This window comes from Lynx canadensis, chromosome B2, assembly GCF_007474595.2.
Source record: "Lynx canadensis isolate LIC74 chromosome B2, mLynCan4.pri.v2, whole genome shotgun sequence".
Classification (NCBI taxonomy): Eukaryota; Metazoa; Chordata; class Mammalia; order Carnivora; family Felidae; genus Lynx; species Lynx canadensis.
The window spans coordinates 112,890,640-112,911,553 of record NC_044307.1 but is presented as its reverse complement, the minus strand read 5'-3'; the positions used below and the strand labels follow the sequence as shown (position 1 = coordinate 112,911,553).

Sequence of the window (20,914 nt, the reverse complement as noted above, 5' to 3'; positions counted from 1 at the left end):
ACTTTTAATCTGGCATTTGATGATTTCTAACTGTGTAATCTTAGCTAAGTTAATTAACCTTTCTGTCTTCCTCTTTCAAATGTAGATAATACTTTTAAGTTTTTGCGTGGGACCAAATAACATAAACAACTACAGCACAAAGTGGGTGCTCAATGAAAATAATTTCTTTTCTCTTTTCATAATAACTTTAAATTGTTAAAAGTAAGTGAGATAAGGTATTCAAGTATTTTGAAAAATACTTTTGCTCAACCACTGGATCCTATCCAACTACTTGGTATTACTGAACAAACTGGCTATTTCCTGCTTGCTATAATTTCAAGCAACTGCTTCTGCTCAGATGAAAAATAAAACAAAGGACTATGAGTTTACATTCTTGAATCACAAGATCTAGCATTCTTCTTCCCTGATCACTAGGGCCACACAGTCTCTATGAAGAGAGGCATCTGCTGTGACAGAGAGGAAAACTTTGCTTAAGAAACTGACATGGAGGGAGTTCCTGGGTGGCTCAGTTGGTTAAGCATCCGACTTTGGCTCAGGTCATGATGTCACAGTTCCTGACTTTGAGCACCACGTTGGGCTCTGTGCTGTCAGTTCAGAGCCTGGAGCCTGCTTCAGATTCTGTGTTTCCCTCTCTCTCTGCTCCTCCCCTACTCATGCTCTGTCTCTGTCTCTCAAAAATAAATAATGTTAAAAATTAAAAAAAAAATAAACTGACATGGGGGTGTCTGGGTGGCTAAGTCAGTTAAGGATCAGACTCTTGATTTTATCTCAGGTCATGATCTCACAGTTTGTGACTTTGAGCCCTGCACTTTCAGTGCAGAGCCTGCTTGGGATTCTCTTTCTCCCTCTCTTTCTGCCCCTTGCTCCTCCTCTCTCTCTCTCTCAAAATAAATAAATACACTTAAAAAAAAACCCTGACATGTAGTTAAGTCTCCTAAACAACTTCTGCCTCTACAGTTTAAGCAGATTTTTAAAAGAGGATGTGTCCCAGGGAAAGAAATAAATTATACTCAACTATGGCTTTGCGATTTATGTTTTGACTCTTTGATGATTGTATTTAGCCACTAAGTGAAATGAAGGAAAGTTTTGTGTCACGAAGACAGAGGAGGCAAATGCAAATCAATATTGCAGAGGACACTCAAGGAAATGACTTTTCTTCCTACGTGGTATTTTTGATATGTGAATGACGTATCTTAGCAATTTAACTTTCTTACTTTAGAACAAAATAAACATACAAAAACTGGATTTGAGGAAGCTAGAAGTTAAGATGGGAAATTTTTAAAAGTTCACCAATACAAATGAGCCAATACAGTCTATTTAAATGGCTCAGTGAGAACACACAACGGTGGATTATTTTTAATTAAATAACCATTTGCTTGAGCGATATTTTCAGATTCAAACGTCTAATTTTAACAAGCACCTATTCTGATTCAAGACAAGCAAATACACACCACAAACAGACTCAAAGTTTTGAGAACCACATATTGTCAGAATTAAAAGTCCTACTATAAAAAGTGTAATTCTGTTCCCTGCTTCTGAGAAGGTGCAGAGAATAAATAATATCCTGGCTGTAATTTTTAAGACTTCCTCATTTGGGATTTTGAAAACAATGAAGTTGTACCAATAAGCAGATCAAAAGGCTGAGTTTAGCTTTTGCTAGATGTTTGCTAAAATCACTTCAAACCATCCCACCATCTCATGATAGGATAAGAAAATTGGTATTGAAACATTGGAACTGAGCTCACTTCTTCTCTAATTTGTATAATCCTTAGAGTCTTAAAGCCACAAAAGACTTCAGAAATTATACTGTTTGTTGGTAAGTAGCAGAGCTAGAGGGGAGTCCCAAATCTCCTAAATTTTATTGCATTTTTAACACATTTATTCTTCTAGAGTAGGCAAATAGTGTACTCTTGTCCTGTTGACTTTATAGAGATCATCACTTAAGCAACATGCCTTTCCTTTTTTTCTACTTTTCTTTAACATCGGGGACATACTATGATTACTTTTATTGATCCCTTAGACTGTAGTCTGCATCTACCATAAGAGTCCAGGGAAGTTTTCTGTTCTTTAGAGGTTGTAACAGGGTATGGGTTATTATTGCCTGACAACCCTTTCTCCTTCTTCTGATAATAGGAATTGCCTTTCCATGTGATGTTAAGTTGACCAATCACAGTACTTCATCCTCCTAAATACAGTGGTTTGTAAAAAGGAAAGGCCCTGCTTCAAGTAGGGACAATCAGAGTCTATTTTGGAGGACTGAAATGGACCTCAGAAAAAGAGTACGTCTCTTTCTGAGATTGACTATACTGAAGACTGAGAAAGTCTGCAGAGGCCTATAGACATCTCTCCTACCACATCAGGGGATATGTCTGGGAGTGAAACAATAACACAGAAAAAAATAAGTCAGAAAAACAGTAGAAAAATCAAGACAAATTCAGCTTTTCTCATTTTTTAAATTACATTCTTATATCCTTGGATTCTGCCAAGGATATAAGAAATTAGCACCTGATCCTTAAATTAGCACCTGATCCTGAAATTAGCACCACATCCTTAGGTTTTCCAGTTCATGAGCCAATACATTCCCTTTTTTTGTTTTTTGTTTTTAGTCCCTAAACCAGTTTGAGTAGGGTTCTTATCACTTGTATTTAAAGAGTTTTAATACAGGGGATCTTGGGTGACTCAGTGGGTTAAGTGTCCTACTCTCGATCTCACAGTTCATGAGATTGCACCCCTCGTTGGGCTCTGCATTGACAGTGTGGAGCTTGCTTGGGGTTGTCTCTCTACCTCTCTCTCTCTGCCCCTCCTCTGCTCATGCTCTGTGTCTCTCAACAATAAATAAATAAACTATAAAAGAGTTTTGACACAATATTGTTCTTTATTTGCATCCTCAAATTTTCTACAGCTAATTGCACTTGTTGTTACACACAGTCATTTTTCTCTACAACTTGAAGATCTAAGGAACCATGGCTTCTTTTCTGTGTCCTTTCCCCCCTATATTTTAAAGTTTAATAATGTGTGTTGTACCCTGAAGAATTAGTTTTGGTCTTCTGCTGATAACCCATACATGCTTAGGAGGCTTCCTGTTCTCACAACTGAGAGTTTCCCTTCTCTACTGATGAGATGCCCATCCCACTCCTTCCTTTGCTGTTTACTTATGCATGTGACTCACCGAAGAAAGGTTCTAAAGTGAAAACCTAAAACAGGTTTCATTTCCGAGGATAAAATGACTAGAATGTGAGGAACCATGAGCATTGTTGTGGGTGAAATGATGTCCCCTTCACGTATATCCATGTCTGAACCCCCAGAACATGTGAATGTGACCTTATTTAGAAAAAGGATCTTTGCAGATAGAATTGGGTTAAGGATCTTGAGTTGAGACCATCCTGATTATTTGTGTATGCTCTAAGTCCAATGACAAGTGTCCTTATAAAAGCCAGCAGAGAAGACACAGACACACAAGAGAAGACAATGTAGACTGTGTCCACAGGAGTATGTCCAAGGAATGGCTGGAACCACGAGAGCTGGAAGAGGCAAGGAAGGACTCTTTTCTAGGGTCCAAGGAGGGAGGATTTCCCTGCTCACATCTTGATTTCAGACTACTACCTCCAAAAGTGTGAGTGAGTAAATTTCTGAGGTTTATGGGAATTTTTATGGAGTCACAGGTAACGAATATAAGGATATAAAACATAAACGTGAAAATCCAATTACTTCAGAACCAATGAATAGGTATGTATGCATGTATCTGTGTATGTATATTTGAGAGAGAGAGAACACATGCAGGGGAGGGGCAGAAAGAGAGGGAGACAGAGAATCCTAAGCAGGCTCTGCCCTGTCAGCACAGACCCTGATGTGGGGCTTGAACTCACAAACTGTGAGATCATGACCTGAGCCAAAATCAAGAGTTAGATGCTTAACGGGCTGAGCCACCAGATATCCATATGGGTTGTTATTTTTGTCACTGAGGTTCCCAGCATGAGCCACAGCCTTGGACTGCCCCTGGACAAAATTAATTCTGGATCAAGAAGACAGAAGGTAAGTGGATGCAAAACATAGATGAAAGGGAATTGTCTCCAGCCACAGAGTTAGGGCAGATTTTCAAATATAAGCAAACTCTTACTTGGGAATCTCTTATTTCTCAAATTCTTCATTAGGAGCATTAAGAGAGCAATACTTTCTCTTCCAGTAAAATCAGTAATATTTTCTTGAGGCAGTGATATATAGTAAAAGGTGTATGGACTCTGAAATCAAGGCAGGTCTGGGTGCAGATTATAGCTTCAGTCGCAGCTCTGGGATCTTGAACTGTCTCTGATCCAATAAGAGTAAATGAGACTTCGGATCAGTCTGACAAAGAAACCCTTGCTCTCCTCCTACAGATTCAAATGTGAGAAGAAAGTAGTGTGAAGAGTCACTGATTTATCTTCTGACTCTGAGGGAACATCTGGTCTTAGAAGAAAGCCAACCAGAAAAACTGAAACAGAGATTGGGAGGGAAGTGAGACATGGGTTACGTGATTTAAGATTTGGAGTTCACCCTGTGTATCCTCCGGACTTTTTAGTTACAAGATCCAGTAAATTACATTTTGTCCAAGGCACTTCACCCACAGAGTTGATACACAATGTAAAGAGACTTAACATAATTCTTGAAATGTAGTATACACATTATAAATATCAGTATCTTATTAGCCTGGAATTTCATCAACAAATTCCCAAAGAAAGTGTCTTAAAGTAGTGGTTTTTTAGACTTGGCTCTACATTAGAATTACCTGAACAGTTTAAAAAAATTCCTGATGTCCAGTAGCATTCTAGACCAATTAAATCAGTCTCTGGAAGTGAGACTTGGGCCTTGCTATCTTCTTCCAGTGCCCTGAGTGATTTGAATGTGCAGCCCAAACTGAGAACCACTGTTTTATGGCTCACAAACAGGATTTGTGAGCAAAGGAAAAAAAAAAGGCGGCTTTTACTTTAAATAGAAACCCTATGTATTGCCTATTTATTGTGTCAAGATTTTGAAGTTCACTACCTCTGTGGAGACAGCTTCTAATCTTGTTTTTGTTCCCTCTGGCAAATTGTTGCTAGTTTTCTTTAGCAGAAGTTAAGAGAATATCTGTTTGGCCTCAGAGTAAGCTGTGCTCATTTATTTTTATTCTGTGAAAACCCCTCCAAGCCTTAGAGCTCGTTATTTTATTAGGGACTAATAAATTTAACTTGACCATACACACTCTTAAAAAGCTTAGTGTTCCATATGAGGCAGACCAACAGACTGTGTTATCTTTAAAGCGTTCAGCTTAGTTTATGAAAGGTATTAGTGTTACATTAATAGCCAATGTTAAATTGTGTGCAAATTATGAATTTTTTTTTAGGTCTGAGCCTCTGTGAACATATAATACTGAAGATCGCTTATAATAAACCTTGGAAACATCTAGAACAGTGGGAATTTGAGGCTAGCATGTGGCAAAAGAAAGATCTCTGGGTTTAAGGTCATAAAACAAATCTTTCTACCACTAAGTAGCTTTGTTTTCCAATTTGAACTTCAGTTTTTCTCATTTTTTAAATTAAGTGAGTAATATTTCACTTATAAATCTTATAGGATAAATAAACCATGGTTATTTTCATGGATAGAGTTTCTAAACCAATAATAAGTATAAAATATGTTAGACTTTTGGAAAAAAATAGGATTACCATACATATGAATTTTGCCTGCATGATTTGAATAATAAAGATGGTTAATAAATAGTAAAGTAATGCTTATTCAAAAAGTTGTGCCTTCTGGATCAAAGAAGAACCAAATCTGCAAAAAGTATCTGGGTCTATGGTACTGCATCATCTCTTTCTATTTAACATTGGTTAAGTCAAAGGAAAAGGACTTCAATATTCACAGGCATCTATCATGAGCCAGGCAGTTTTAAAACATCATTTATTAGTTTAACATTATTTATTTCAGTACCTGACTGTACTCATTTAAACCTCACAACAAGCAGATGAGGAACCCGAGGCAAGCTCAGGGACGTTAAGGAATGTAAGGCTATGTTGCAAGTAAATAACAAAACTAGAATTTAGAATCAGGTCTAACTCTCCAGTTATTTGTCTGCAATGATGTTACACTGATCCCCGGTCCCAGCACAAAACAGTTTTTCATCTAAGAAAGGATAGGAAACATTGACAATCATCACACTCCCCCCTTTCCCAATTACTTGTTTAGAAGGTACAATTCGATGCAGGTAATGTGGTGGTACAGATTCCTCGTTCACCCTAGTGAAACCCTTTGTCAGATTTTAGTTTGTCCTCATAGCATTTCCATGATGCTCTCGTTACCAGAGTGGTACTACTTTTTAGAGACACCAGCCTCTGTGAAAGGACAGGATTTTACAAAATGTATGCATTCTTTTTCTAAATACCAATAGTTCTTTTAAGAGTTTTGGATTTCTTTTTCATCCTCAAGTAAAGTGGAATTATCAGTTCAAAGAACTGAATGCTTTTAAGACCTATTAAATTTGTTTTAGAGACCATAGTGTGAACATGGAATATTATCTCAGTTGCACAACAAAGATATTGGAGGCTTAGGAATTTTCAGAAATGGAAGAAAGTTCTATTTCAGAATTAGCTAAAACCATTTCTCTACCCACAATCTCCAAACAGTCCTATCGGCTTCCAAGGAGTGTAGAAGATAATTTATCTGATGGAAAACTTGTTCCTCCATTTTGAATGGGAATGGAATTATAAGCTAATGTGGGGCACAGTCTGAGTAAGAATCTTTGCAAACCTAAAAAAAAAAAATGTGGTCTCTCCCACCCCCAGCTCAGATACTTATTATGTCTCTTTGATCCTCAGGTAATAAATCAAAATTGAGAATAATTTCATCTTCATGTTCTAATTATGCAATTTAATTCCTTTCCTTAAATGTGATGATTAATGTGAAAAACTTTCCAGGAACTCTCGGGAGGAGAGAACGTTTTTTTTCTGTTTTTTTTCCAAAAAAAAATTTTGTAGAAATCTTAGGTGAAATGTGGTCTTATTTTAGATTCATCGAGAGGAAACCAGTGCTTTATTTAAAAAAAACTCATGTACACAGAAACACCTGGCCCAGAAGATGATCACCATATCCACCATGTCACAACAAACTATTCAGAAGAAATGGTTTATGAATATATGAGCCATGTTTCCCTCTCACTTTTTCACATTTAATGAGCCTGGAATCTTAACATGTCAGTCTCAAAACAATCTTTTGATTAAACTACTTCCTCCCCCTCCCCAGTCAAGGCGTTATTTCTGTGAATTTGCTCCTCATAGCCACTATGTTCCCCCTTCTAAATGCCTTGTATTTTCAGAACTGTAGAATGTATTGTTCCTTTCAAAATTTAGATTCCTCAATTAGAGAATTTCAGATTTACTTGGAGAAAAAACTTATAAAGTGAAATACACTGACAGGAACTTCTAAATACTTAACCATAAATATAAGAAAGGAATTTACAGGGAAATGCAAAAGGAGAACTTTTCTTCATTGAAACAATCCACAGTAAGATATCAATGACCTTATTACTGTAGACAGTCTATGAAAATTACTGAAGAATTAGTGAGTTTCAAAAAGGTGCTATTGTTGATATAAACTTGTACAAAAACTGTGCTCTTTTACTCACTATATTCCTTATTTTGAGTAAAATATTTGTTTTTGCATTAATTTGTCCAGCTACAAGAAACAAATGCTTCATTTCTGCCTTCTCTACTCCAAATTTATCTTTAAGCAGACTGTCCCTTAAGCCCTTACAATTCTCCCATGGGAACGTAGAGGTTCAACTGGGTATCTGAATTATCCACAGTCACATACAAAGAAAATTCAATCTTCTATTAAGCCTATATTTATTAATTTTTCCCCTCAATACAATTCTTCTCATACATGGTATTTGAATCATAGAGAGTTATCATAGTTACTATTTGTGGGACCACACTAAGGTTTTAGAATTTAAAATTTCACTCGCAATTTTTCTAACTTGTGTATATTCTATTTGTTCACTTATCTAGCAACCATTTCGGACATGAGTGAGTTCTTGCAGTAAAGGAGTTGATGATTCGGCAAGTAAGACAGCTAATAACATTTGCTTATGAAGTACTATAATATGAACTAGAACCTGATAATTACATAAAAATATAAAATTATGCCTAGGAGAATTACATAAAAAGAAGATCATAGAAGAATTCAGTGTGGATATGTTATTTAAGCTGCTCCTTGAGGGATATTTAGGAATAATTATGAAGAAAAGAGAAAGAGGGAAGAATGGTTTGAATAATGCTATTATACAAGCATGAGATACATCTGATTTATAGAGAACAGTGTGATTTGAATTGTGTGGCTGAGTAAGAAAAGTGTGAGAATAGATAAGAAATTACCTTAGAACCAGATGAAGGAAGACCTTGCATTTAGGAAGAAGAGTTTTTGTTTTTGTATCTCTTATTTTATTTGTTTGTTTATTTTTTTTAATGTGTATGTATTTTTGAGAGAGAGAGAGAGAGAGAGAGAGAGAGAGAGACAATGAGTGGGGACTGGCAGAGAGAGAGACAGAGAGAATACTAAATAGGCTCTATTTGTCTCTTACTTAAAAAAATTTTTAAAAACATTTATTTATTTTTGAGAGAGCAAGTGCGAGCAGGGAAGGGGCAGAGAAAGAGGGAGACAGAATACGAAGCAGGCTCAAGGCTCCGGCTCTGTCAGCACAGAGCCGGGCACCGGGCTTGAACCCATGAACTATGAGATCAATATCTGAGCCTGAGTCAGACGCTTAACAGACTGAGCCACCCAGGCGCCCCAATATGTCTCCCATTTTTAAATAGCTGTTACTGAGCACTAACTGTGTACCAGGCACTAAGAGAGATAATTTATTTGTAATATATTTATCAATGCTCATAATGATTCTTTGAGATAGATATTATTCTATTTATTAAGTGATAAAACCAATATTCAGATAAACGTTTTGCCTATGATTATAAAGCTGGTTGGTGACAGATCTTGAATTCAAACCCAGATTTACAGATCTGAAAAGGCTGTCCTTTCCATTACACCATATTCTTGGATTTTGATCTGGAGGAAATGAAGACCTGCTGAATACTTCTGTAGGAGGGCATATCATGACCCTAGCCATTCTCTTGCATGTATGCACCAAGGAGGATAATCTGTCAGTGGTATGTAGAATGAAGAGTACGGTTCCAGGTAAATGTAGTCATGAGTCCAGGAAAGTTTTACTCAGAAAGATGACAATAAAGAATAAGTCATAGAAATAATAAGACTGCACAAAAATACAACTTGTGCATTGTATACTTTCAGTAGAAATAGATTTTGGATTGAGATACGGCCAAGTAAGTTACTGCTGGACCAACACTACTGTAAATAACAACTGTAAAGTTTAAGCAAAATACAAAATGGCTGAAGGCACTGGAAAGTGAAAAAAGGCAGACAAAAGTAGAGAGGAGTTAGTACTTGGAAGAAGAGATTGGCATACTGCTTGTGGTATATAAAATTCTAATAAAAACCCACTGAATTTCTGGACAGAGGAATAAGAGAAAAGGGTTGAGGGCTACTACAGATGCTGGGAAGTAAAGGGAGGCCACAAGAAGGAGATAGCCAGAGGGGAAGATCCCCAAATTCTGTGTACAAGTCTACCTAATCTGTGACTGTGTCCTGAACCACACATGTCCAGGGCTGACTCCAAGTAGTAGAATGAAGAATTAAAGACTCATGTGGAGGTTTGAGCTACTGCTCAAGGGACAGGATTTGAGTTGCATTTTGAATCTAATGAAGTTAACCGCATACTAAAACTAATCATTAATGAGAGTGAAACCTTCAGGGTAGATTCTGTTATCTTCAGAGTATAATAACAGAATCCTGAGTGTCCACAATACCTTTATTCAGGGTAAAGTTGACATATGGAGAGTCAAGAAAATACTCATTTGGAAGAGAAAAACAATCAACTGAAAGCAATCTTCCAGTACTCAAGAGTTTAGAGTTAGCAGACAGGTTTTAAAGCAGCTGATAGAACATGCTGAATGATGGGAATAAAAATATCCTCACAGCAAATGAAAAGACAGGAAATATCAGCAGAGAAGTAAATTATTTTTTAGAAAAAACAACCAAATGAGAATTCTGGAACCAAAAAACAAGTATCTGAAAAATAAACAAATGAACAAATAAAAAAAAAAAAACACTAGACAGGCTTAATAGCAGATAAAGATGGCAGAAAAATGAGGGAGTAAAAATGAAGAGACAGCAATAAAAAGTATATAATATGGAGAACGGAAGGACTAAACATAGAAAAAAATTACCAGAACCTTAGGAATTTGTGTTATAATATCACATGTTTTAATATCCAGAAGAAGATAGGTGAGACAGATATATATGATGGAATATTACACAGCCATAGAAAAGGGAGAAACCTTGCCATTTGAGACAACATGGATGGACCTGAGGGCATTATGCTAAGTGAAATAGGTCAGACTTAGAAAGGCAAATATAATATGATTTCACTCATATGTGGAGTCTAAAAAACAAAAGGAATGAATAAACAAACAAAAAGTAGACTCAGACCTGTAAATATGGAGAAGAAACTAATGGTTGCTAGAAGGAACGGGAGTGGTGTAATGGGCAAAATGGGTCAAGGGGAGTGGGAGACATAGGCTACCAGATATGAAATGAGTAGGTCATGGTGATAAAAGGCACAGCATAGGGAATATAGTCAATGATATTATAATAGCATTATATGGTGACAGATGGGAGCTACACTCATGGTAACATAAACTAATATATAGAGGAAGTTGAATGACTATGTTGTACACCTGAAATGAATGTAACACTGTGTGAACTCTACTCAAATAAAAAAAAAAATTAAGTTCTGATATCCATGCAATTGCAAGCCCAAAAGGAGAGGAAAAAGACATTAGGTCAGAAAAAATATTTGAAGAAATTGTGGCTGAAAATTTCCCAAATATGGGGGAGATACACAAACTCAAGCAGGATAAAAATTAAGAAAACTATATGTAGGCACTTCATAGACAAGCTGCTAAAAAAGCAAAGGTAAAGAAATTTTGCATGACAGACGTTGCATCAGAAACAATGGAATGGAGGGGCGCCTGGGTGGCTCAGTCGGTTAAGCATCCGACTTTGGCTCAGGTCATGATCTCGCGGTCCGTGAGTTCAAGCCCCGCGTCGGGCTCTGTGCTGACAATTCAGAGCCTGGAGCCTGCTTCAGATTCTGTGTCTCCCTCTCTCTCTGACCCTCCCCCGTTCACGCTCTGTCTCTCTCTGTCTCAAAAATAAATAAACGTTAAAAAAAAAAAAGAAACAACAGAATGGAGATTGCTTGCTTCAACTTAGCATAGCAATGAAGTTGAAAAATTCAAGTGATGGAAAATGTGAAGAAGTCCCATTTATTTATTGCACATGTATTTAATGGTCTTTTCCAAGTTTCAGGTACTGAACTAAGCATTGGAAAGAGTGATGAACAAAATTAAGTTTTTGTCTTTCTGAATCTTACATTCTCATGGGGAATTAAAAGAAAATAAATTAAATATTTATTTTTAGTAATTCTGCTTGAAACCCTTACATATATGGGGTCAGCGGCTTGAAAGACATTCAAGGTGCCATCATATTTAGACATTCTCTTACTCCAAAATTAACCAGGGTTTGACCTATACAAAATGATTATTTAGATTCTCTTGGTAAAATTCCTCTCTACATTCAAAAATAGGTTGATGAATGGAGTGTTACCCAAAGGAAAGCCAGCTGGATCTAGGTAAAAACTCACTGGGTAATGACTTGATTAACTCATCTGAAAATCTGTCCCTCTGCTTTGAATGACCAGACATTTCTTAGTGTCCAAGGCTTTTCCTGTCCTGAGTGTTGATTTATGTTAGCCAAATGTCATACAAAATCAAGGTACTTATCTATTAATTTACGATGAGAAATAATACTTATAAAGTCTAGAATAGTCCAACTGGCATGATATCATTCCTGTGATAAAGCACATGGGACGCCAAATCATAATCAGAAACCCATTTTAATTTTCCACAAAAAATCACTGTGATCGGGACAGGCAATATTCAAAGTGCATATCCTCAGTGCCCTTTCTTCCAATAGGCAGACATGCATAAAATATAATCAGAAGGTAGTTTGGTGAACAGAAAGTCTGAACAAGGGGAGTCAGATGAATGGAGGTTCTAATAGCATCGGGAGGAGATAACATGATGCATTCATCTCCCCATCTCACAAAGGTCTTGTTATTGACATGGAAATACTTAAAGTGCTCGGCCTCGCTTCCCACTGGACTGTGATCACTTGGGTCCTGCCACCATCTGTGCACTGGAGCTCCTTTTTCTATTCTTCCAATTATTTCTGCTACTGCACATGCATGCTTTGGATTTATTGAAACATTCAGAAAGTTACATTCCAGTCCTGCTGGCATGAGAACTACTTGCTCTTTTTTAGGTGACTTTGTATTTCTTGGCTCTTGAACATGTCAATTTGATAGTGTAATTCCCACAAGATTATCTTATTTCCCTCACTTTTGTAGTTGGTTCTTCCAAAATTCAAATGTTCCTTAGATGTTCCCACGCAAATAATACATAATAACCACATCAGTAATCATCATCAGAGATACATAGTTAGAAATGATTTGATAAAGTTATACTCTCTTTAAGATGTCTACTTAGTTTTGGGTATTGTGATTATATCTTTCCTGGACTTTTTTTTCCCTTTTAATCCATATATTCATAAAGGTTAAAAGTGACCTTAGAGATCATCTGACTCAATGGCTCCTTTTATAGTAGAGTGAAGTTCTGCCTCAGAGATTTTTAAGCCATACAATATGTAAGTTATATATACTAGAAACTAAAGTCGGGGTCGACTGACTTCAGCCTCCCTTATTCTCTGCTGCCTTAGGGGCATAAGACTTTAAGAATTAGATTTCCACAGAGGTTTACGCTGTATGCTGGAGGATGGTAACTTCATCTTTTGAATATTTTACCACAGGATAAGCACATAAAAAGAAGTAAGTTCAGACTAGTCAATTTGCTGTTAAGTTACGTGAATTTAATTTATCTAAAATAAATTGCTGCTGTGCCACAAATCATAAGGAAGGGAAGGATTTCTCCTTTAATTAATGCAAAGTAATCTGTATCACTTGATTCTCGATTTTTTCCCCCAGCAGTTTTCACATAAAAACTGTGTGCCTGTAAATAAGACCTATATCTATTCCAAAGAGTTGGAATGATTCAAATGAAACTCAGCACAAACTATATAATCAAACCAGAACACATATAAATTATGGGAAAAAAAGTGAATACTTATTTGAAATATAAATGGCAATCTTTATAGGAACTTTGAGAATGAATGGTAGTTCTAAGAGGAAGAAATTTTTTAAAAAGTAGAAATTCCCACTATCGTTTCTCCAGCTGCAAGTAAAACTGAAACTCAGTTGATGCCCACACATACTGTGGAATTTAAAGCCGATAAAAGGAATCATTTCTTGCTCAATGGTACTGGCAGTATAACACTCAAAACGCCCCCCATCTTGAGTCTTCGTAATATTATGGGGACCTCAGGATAGAATGGCAGGTCCAGTTTAGCTCATTTGCATGCCTCAAGGAAGTCACATTTAAGCCATATTAGACAAGTTCATTACATTATAAACAACCAGCATGAAGGAGACCAGATTTCTTTAATATATATGTCTATTTATCTCTTTAGTTACACACATACACACACACACACACACACACACACATGCACACACACATGCACACAACTATTTCATTCTGCTCTACAATTTAAAATAAAATGTTCACCTACTTGTTTTTGATAGTATTTATTTTCCTTATCTCTTTCTTCTCCTTTAATGACTTAAGTCAAATTTCCAGCTTTTTAAAAAAAATGTTTATTTATTTTTGAGAGAGACACAGAGCACGAGCAGGGGAGGGGCAGAGAGAGAGGCAGACACTGAATCTGAGGCAGGCTCCAGGCTCTGAGCTGTCAGCACAGAGACCAACACGGGGCTCGAACTCACAGACTGGGAGATCATGACCTGAGTCGAAGTTGGATGCTTAATCGACTGAGCCACCCAGGTGCCCCTCCAGCTTTTAAATTCTGATTCCTTAAAGAAGATGATCAAACTAATAACAACAATAACAAAATAATAAAATATTTTAAAAAGAAGTAGAATTTGGATAATATTCAAATGAGCTAGTTCTAATTTTATAAAATAGAGTTAAGGATGCTTGGTCAAACTTCTGACATAAAATAGCGTTTTCTAAAGTTTTCTTTCTTTAATTTTTTTTTTTTATTTTGAGAGAGAGCATGAAAGGGGGAGTGGCAGAGAGAAGGAGACAGAATCCCAAGCAGGATCCGTCCCACAAAGCCCCATGTGGAGCTCCATCTCTCAAACTGTGAGATCATGACCTGAGACGAAATCAAGAGCTCGATGCTCAATCTGCTGAGCCACCCAGGTGCCCCTCTAAATTTTTCTAAGTAGCCTTTGATTTCGTGCAAATGAGTGTTTTTTAGATTACAGTAAGGAATTCAATAATAATAATTCTATCCTTTATGTGTTTACTTGTTGAAATAAGACAATAAAGATGAGCAAGGTAACAACAGAACTTGTTCTGAGTCAGCTCTTCTGATGTATAAATATTCTATTGATAGTCAAGTTACTTCCTTGAAAAAAAAACTCACAAAATATACCGCATCAGGAGAAATGTCACTTAGAATTGTATTCATTTTTTATTTCACCTACGCTGTGGTCAAATGTACTGATCTTGTAGAAGTGAAGTAAGTAACGTTGCTATCTGCTTCCTCTTTCAATGTGAATCCAGAGAGAGCAAGTGTTGTGCTTTGGAGACAAGACCCTAATGCCACTTCTGTAGTCCAGAAAACTCATGTCGAAGACAGCAATATTAAGAGCTTAAGCAAAGTGTGTGATAATATTGTATTTAAAATTGAGAAGAGTCAGAGTTTACTAATGGAAGTGAATGAAATGGAAACCCAAAGCACATTTTACCCAGTGCAGATAATTCACCCTGGAAAAGATATGAAAGCACCTTATGCTATGACAGATACCAAGCCCAAATCACAAAAACACAGTATTCATTCCAATGCATATTTAATCTAAATGCCAGGCATGAAATGGTGTGAGAATCAAACTTCACGCACATACTTTCTCATTCCTTCGTCAAACTGACATATTTTGAATGTCTGTAATGTGTCCGACACTGGAATAAGTTCTGGATAATACAACAGAAGATTATAATCTTGTTTGTGCCCTGACTAAGCCCACAGCTTAGAAGGATGTGTAAATAGATAGTATAATACACTGTCTTAAGCATTGTGAATGAAAGGTCACATGCAGCAGTTTGTCTTAGAGAGCAGGCACCTGACAGTGCTATGAAACAGGGAAAGGAAAGGACAGTCAGGCAAAGCCAGCTTCACAGAGAAGGAGATGTGAGAGATAATAGCAATACGAAGAGGATGAGAGACTAATCATTCATTTAAATTTAGCACTACACTGGGTTTACTACACGGCTGGAAATCTTCCGTGAACTTTTATCTACTAATTAATTAATTTAAACTTCACATATATCTGGTATGGTAGGTACTACTATTGTCTCCATTGTAAAGATAGGAAACTGAGGCACAAGGTCACAGGTAGTAAGGGATGGAGACAAAGAAACATCCCAGGCATTCTGACCTCAGGGTTCAAGCATTCAGCAACTGCTCCATTTCCTCCCCCACTCTTTTTCCTAAGCAAACAGTCTGAGACACATGGTTGTGAAGTCTGTGCGTTCAGGAGGGGTATTTCCACTGTTCCAGGAAAAGTGAGGGGTGCAGGGCTGCTGGAGGCTGGATGCACACTAGGGATGGCATAGAAGAGGGGGTGGGAGACAGGCAGAGGACCAACTGGGGACCTACCTTCATCATCCTCACTCATCCTCCTACCCACCCCCATGCCAAATGTTCAAGATGCCCTTTCAAATTTCCCACTCATCAAGGTTCCTAGGGGCCACCAACTGAATGAGTTTTAAGAAATATTCGATTAAACAATTTTTAACATTTGGAGATGCTCTGGTTTCTCTTCACCTCAGAATCTTTCAAAGCCTCTTATAAACTGTTCTAAGGCCAATGATGAAAGAATAAAGTGAAACTGATGTTAGCCTCAAGCCTTGTATGATTGTTTCGGCTGTCTTTCTTTCTTTCTTTTTTTTAATTTATTTTTTACTCTCCAAATGAGATCATAAGAGGATTTTTGCCTTCTCTTGCAGCTGCAAGAAAGAGTATTTATTTTCCTTCAGCAGATCATTTCAATTGAGGGGAAATATTGGTCAGGTAACTAGGAGCATTGTTTGTATTCCAGACAACAACTGAAATTAGAGGTGGCTTTTTGGTTTCCTGCCTCACCCGTATATCTTCTCCCTGAACAATTCCTATGTTCGCTTACATTGAGGTTTCCAGCTCTTCAGCCACAAACACTCCCAAACCCAGAGCTTTACCAAACAAACCACGATAACATAATAAGAGACAGCTGATTTTCAGCCATTAAGGGAATATACCACAGGCTGACAAATCTTCATGGACATATGTATTTCCTCACTCAAATGTCATTAACATTACCACCCTGTAGCCAGGTGACAGTGGGGTGAAGAATTACAGTCTGTAGGCGCCTGCCTGTGGCCAGCAATGCTGCCTAATGAACATCTTGACCCTCTTGGTCAGTTTTTCCATTTCCCTGAGTCATGTCAAAACTGTCAGCCCCAGGGCTGGATGTGAGCCATGGAAATTATTTGTCGGGCACAGTGTTTTAAAAAAAAAAATATCTCAAATTGTTTGCTAACATTTAAAACTCAGAAGTTTCCACAGGAATTCTGGAATGTCTAGCTTCTTTAGAAAACTTGGAAGATTTGGCAAGACAGGCTTCTTTAGGAAATCAGTTGGAATTGCATAGCCACAGATCCCTTTGTTGGGGTGGGGGCACATTCCTTCCATACTCACTGCCATCCCCCTAAGCAGACCAGGCTGCCTGCTTAGCTCCAGGTGGCATTTGAATTCTCTTCCTCTATTGCCTCTGCTACTTCAGATGGTTAGATCTCCCTACCCTCCAAATATATTACCATTTATTACCTCCATCTTCTTGAAGGGGGAGATAAGGAAGACAATTCAGTTCAATTTATGAAACATTTACTAAGGGCCTGGTTTGTGCCCGTAATATGTTAAGTCCTAAAGGTAGGGGGGAGTTGACATGGGTAAATATAGTCTCTACCCTTAAAGAGCCTGCAGACTAATGGTAGAAGAAAACAGACATTGACAAGAGATCATGGTAAAGCCAAAAAGTTCGATTCATTTGGTACTGAAAACATAAATTTTATCATAGGCAGTTCCCTTTTTAGCTTATGCTTACAATAAACACACACCAATCTATCTACCTGTGTATATCCCTATATATACAATATATATAAACACATATTTATTCATATATAGATACACATCTTTGTGTATATATGTGTATAACGAAGAATAAGATTAAGTTTTGCAATCCAGTGTGGCAGTAGTAACTTGAAGGTCATAGTTATATACTAAAATCATACTTTATCATAATCATTTAAAATGAGCATTAGGGTCTAGTGTCTTTACAGAATCTATTTGAATTATTCCAAAACTTATATAAATTATGAATGACAACAGGTTTTTACAGTATTCCAGGTTCATTATGCTGTCTCTATTTCATTTCCTTTGTGTTTTCCAGAAACAGTTCTAAGTCCAACACTCCAAACTTTCCCCTCCATAATTTCACTTTTCCCTATCGCCGGCAATTCATCCTTACTCACATTGATGAATGACCTGAGAGGGCCATCTGCTTAGTAACAAAGGAGATGATTGTTAAGTCCCCATTTATGTGACCCAACCACTGTCGTATTTAATTATTAACCAATTTAACTGGAGTCCTTTCTTAAAATGTAGTTCAAAATTATAAAATATGGATTCTAAAACCCCTCTTTAGAAGGAACAAGAATGGGGCTGGTGATATGAACAGAATGACTCAGATGAAAAGTTCATTGATTCAATATAGCTATTTACTATTACTATTACTGACTTACTATTACTATTACTGACTGGCTTCATGAAGATAAAGCTATCATTAAGTTCTCTTTCCTTTTACTACTCCACTTTTCCTCATTCCATTTACCTTGCTACTATGTTGGTTTTTTTGAAAAGGATATATTATTATTTCTATTAGTATTATGCATTTATAATTCATATTAAATGCTAGAAATTATGAAATTTAATTTTCTCCCTTGATGAAAAGTTCTCTTCCATTTTGATAACTCTAATGGGTGTACAATTTAAAAAATGTTGGTAAATTTTATGAAGTTGTTCAATACTTCAATGCAAAACTCCTTTGATAGCTGAATTTTTAAAAATCTACATGCCGTGTTGAGAACTATAGCACTGAGATATTACTAACTAAATGCAAAGGGCAAGTAGAAGTATGATTGTGAACTTATTCAATCTTTCATGTCTGCCCCTTTGCCCTGTAGAAAAGAACTCTCTACTGGACAGAAAACGAAGTTGGCATGAAATAAAAAAAAAAAAAAAAAAAGCATAAGTCTTCTGGGAAAAGCAAGCCCCAGGATGCTATCTGCTTTTCTTTGCTCTAAGATCAAGGTATTTCCAAGAAATAGAATATTTATGAGTACAGAGTTGTAGGAGGTGAGTAGAGGTACTATCACTTTGGGAGGATTTAAAATAGAGGCAAAATGGAAATTTTAAATATGTATAAAACCTAAATGATAAAAAACAGCACCAACCTAACTTGAGATCTTTACTTTTAAAAATTCTTTCCTAAAGTCCAAACCCTTATGTTTCAAAAGGTTTTGTATCCCAGAAGAGTTCATCTCAGGAAAAGATGTGGACGTTAGGAACACTGCACAGAAACAAAAGCATTGGGGGGCACAGGTGGCCTTGCCCTTCCTGAGATAGCAACCCCACTAAAAAGGTTGTCCCCTGTTCTTAACATCTGTAAGCTAAAGGGATTCAGTACATTATCAACAAACACAAATAATTTTAAAGGAAATCATGTTGCATATTACAAAGTTGTTTTTTCTCTTAGGTAACCTGTGGTAACCTGTCCTAAATTCATGAAATAGAGATTCTTCAAAATAATTTACAAAAAAAAAAGCTGATACAGTATCACTTTTTCTCATCATTTTACATGGCAAAACTTGAGCTCAAAAATCTGTTAGGGAAATATCACCATGAAATCCCCCATAGTGCAATTTGAAATTCTGTGTATTCCATCTTCAACTAATATTAGCATGTTTCATTACACAGGGAGCCAACATCTCTTCCCCCCTCCGACTTCTTGTAGTTGGGAATGATTAAAGGAAAATGTGCTTAATTATATTCAATTTAGTACTTTGTTGTACATAGACTTATATTGTTCGGTAATTGTACTCTGAATCTTGCTTTCCGTCAAGGCTGCATGATAGAGAGGAAGAAAATATGTCATGTGCTTTATTTCTTTTAACTCAGCTATACCATTTATTCTTTAACTCAGCTATACCATTTTTAAATAGTAAGGTCTCAGTAAATGCTTGTTAATCATGACTCTCTAACTACACCACTAATTTGTTTACAGACACGGGGGATAAAAGTAACAATAACCAGTCCACAACTTGCCTTAATATTTCAAATTATTTATTTGTATAAAACATTTTCTTTTATTTTCAAAGTCCTAATAACTACAAAGATTGAACTCAGTTGTTAAAATATTGTTAGAAAGCTACACAGAGCAGGAGTTATTACTCTCATTTATACTGTGAAAGGGTCTCTTCACGTGTTTGATTCACTTATGAGCTCAGTGTGACAAGTTAAGAGGAAGCCCAGGTGTTTCTATTCCACCGTTCATTCATTTGACAAATATTAATGGGTCTCTTCCCTGTACAAGACATTCTGCTAGGAGCTATTCAGGATACAAGAATGAATCAGCAGAGATCTTGCCCTCAAGCCTTAAAATACTTTGTTGTAAGGAATACAGTCAAAGCCAGCTGGTAAGGCCAGTGAGCCCAGAGCCTTGAAATCTGTAACCAACAGATTCCTACAGCATGACATGCAAATGAATAAAATAACTAGGAGGGTCGATTTCATTTCTCAATTCAAATAGATGAAATGCTTAGACAGGTACCTTTTAGTTGGGGAAGAAAGCTGTATTGTCACTTCTCTGTTTTATATTTTATTATAATTATTAAATATTACTATTAGAAACATTTAATATTTTTGGTGAAAATAATTAGTAAAAACTGTCAGGAATGGAGACAATGATCTAGCAATGATCCATCGATTTCTTATGAGAAGAAGAAAAAGGCAGAGAAAGAAATAAAAGGAGAACAGAAAAGAGGGGAGGGAGAGACAGAGACTCTGGGAAAGAAAGAATTTTAGAAAGTCTGAAAATGCTTCAGTTTTATGAATAAAATGCAAATTGGTGGAGGGTCTTGACACTTAAGCTAGCAAATGAACCAGAGGGAGATCTAAGGAGGTAGCAGTTAGTGATTACACCACAGTACTTTAGTATTTGTATTTAGTTTATATCAGTGCTTCTCAAAATGTAATGTGAATATGAATCACTTAAGGATTCAGTGACAATTTCATGGTCTTGAGCTTGGGTCTTGGGGTTTCTAATTCAGTACATCTGGAGTGGGGTCTGGCAATCATCCAGTGGTCTTCAGCTATGAGAACTACAAGAAATGGTGCTTGCTACTTTGCTCTGGTCTAGCCCTTGCAGAGAAAGCTATCATTTTAATCCTCAAAGAAGGAACATGTCCTTTATGCTCTTTATATCTCAGACCTACAATTGTGACATGGCCATCCTCCAATGGCAGCAAAGCCCAAACAG

The 20,914-nt window shown here is 36.7% G+C and overlaps 1 protein-coding gene across 4 annotated transcripts in view; it reads right to left on the bottom strand.

Moving 5' to 3' along the window:
- NKAIN2 (sodium/potassium transporting ATPase interacting 2) overlaps window positions 1–20,914 on the bottom strand; it is a 993,755-nt gene that overhangs the window by 199,902 nt on the left and 772,939 nt on the right. The window lies entirely within an intron of this gene.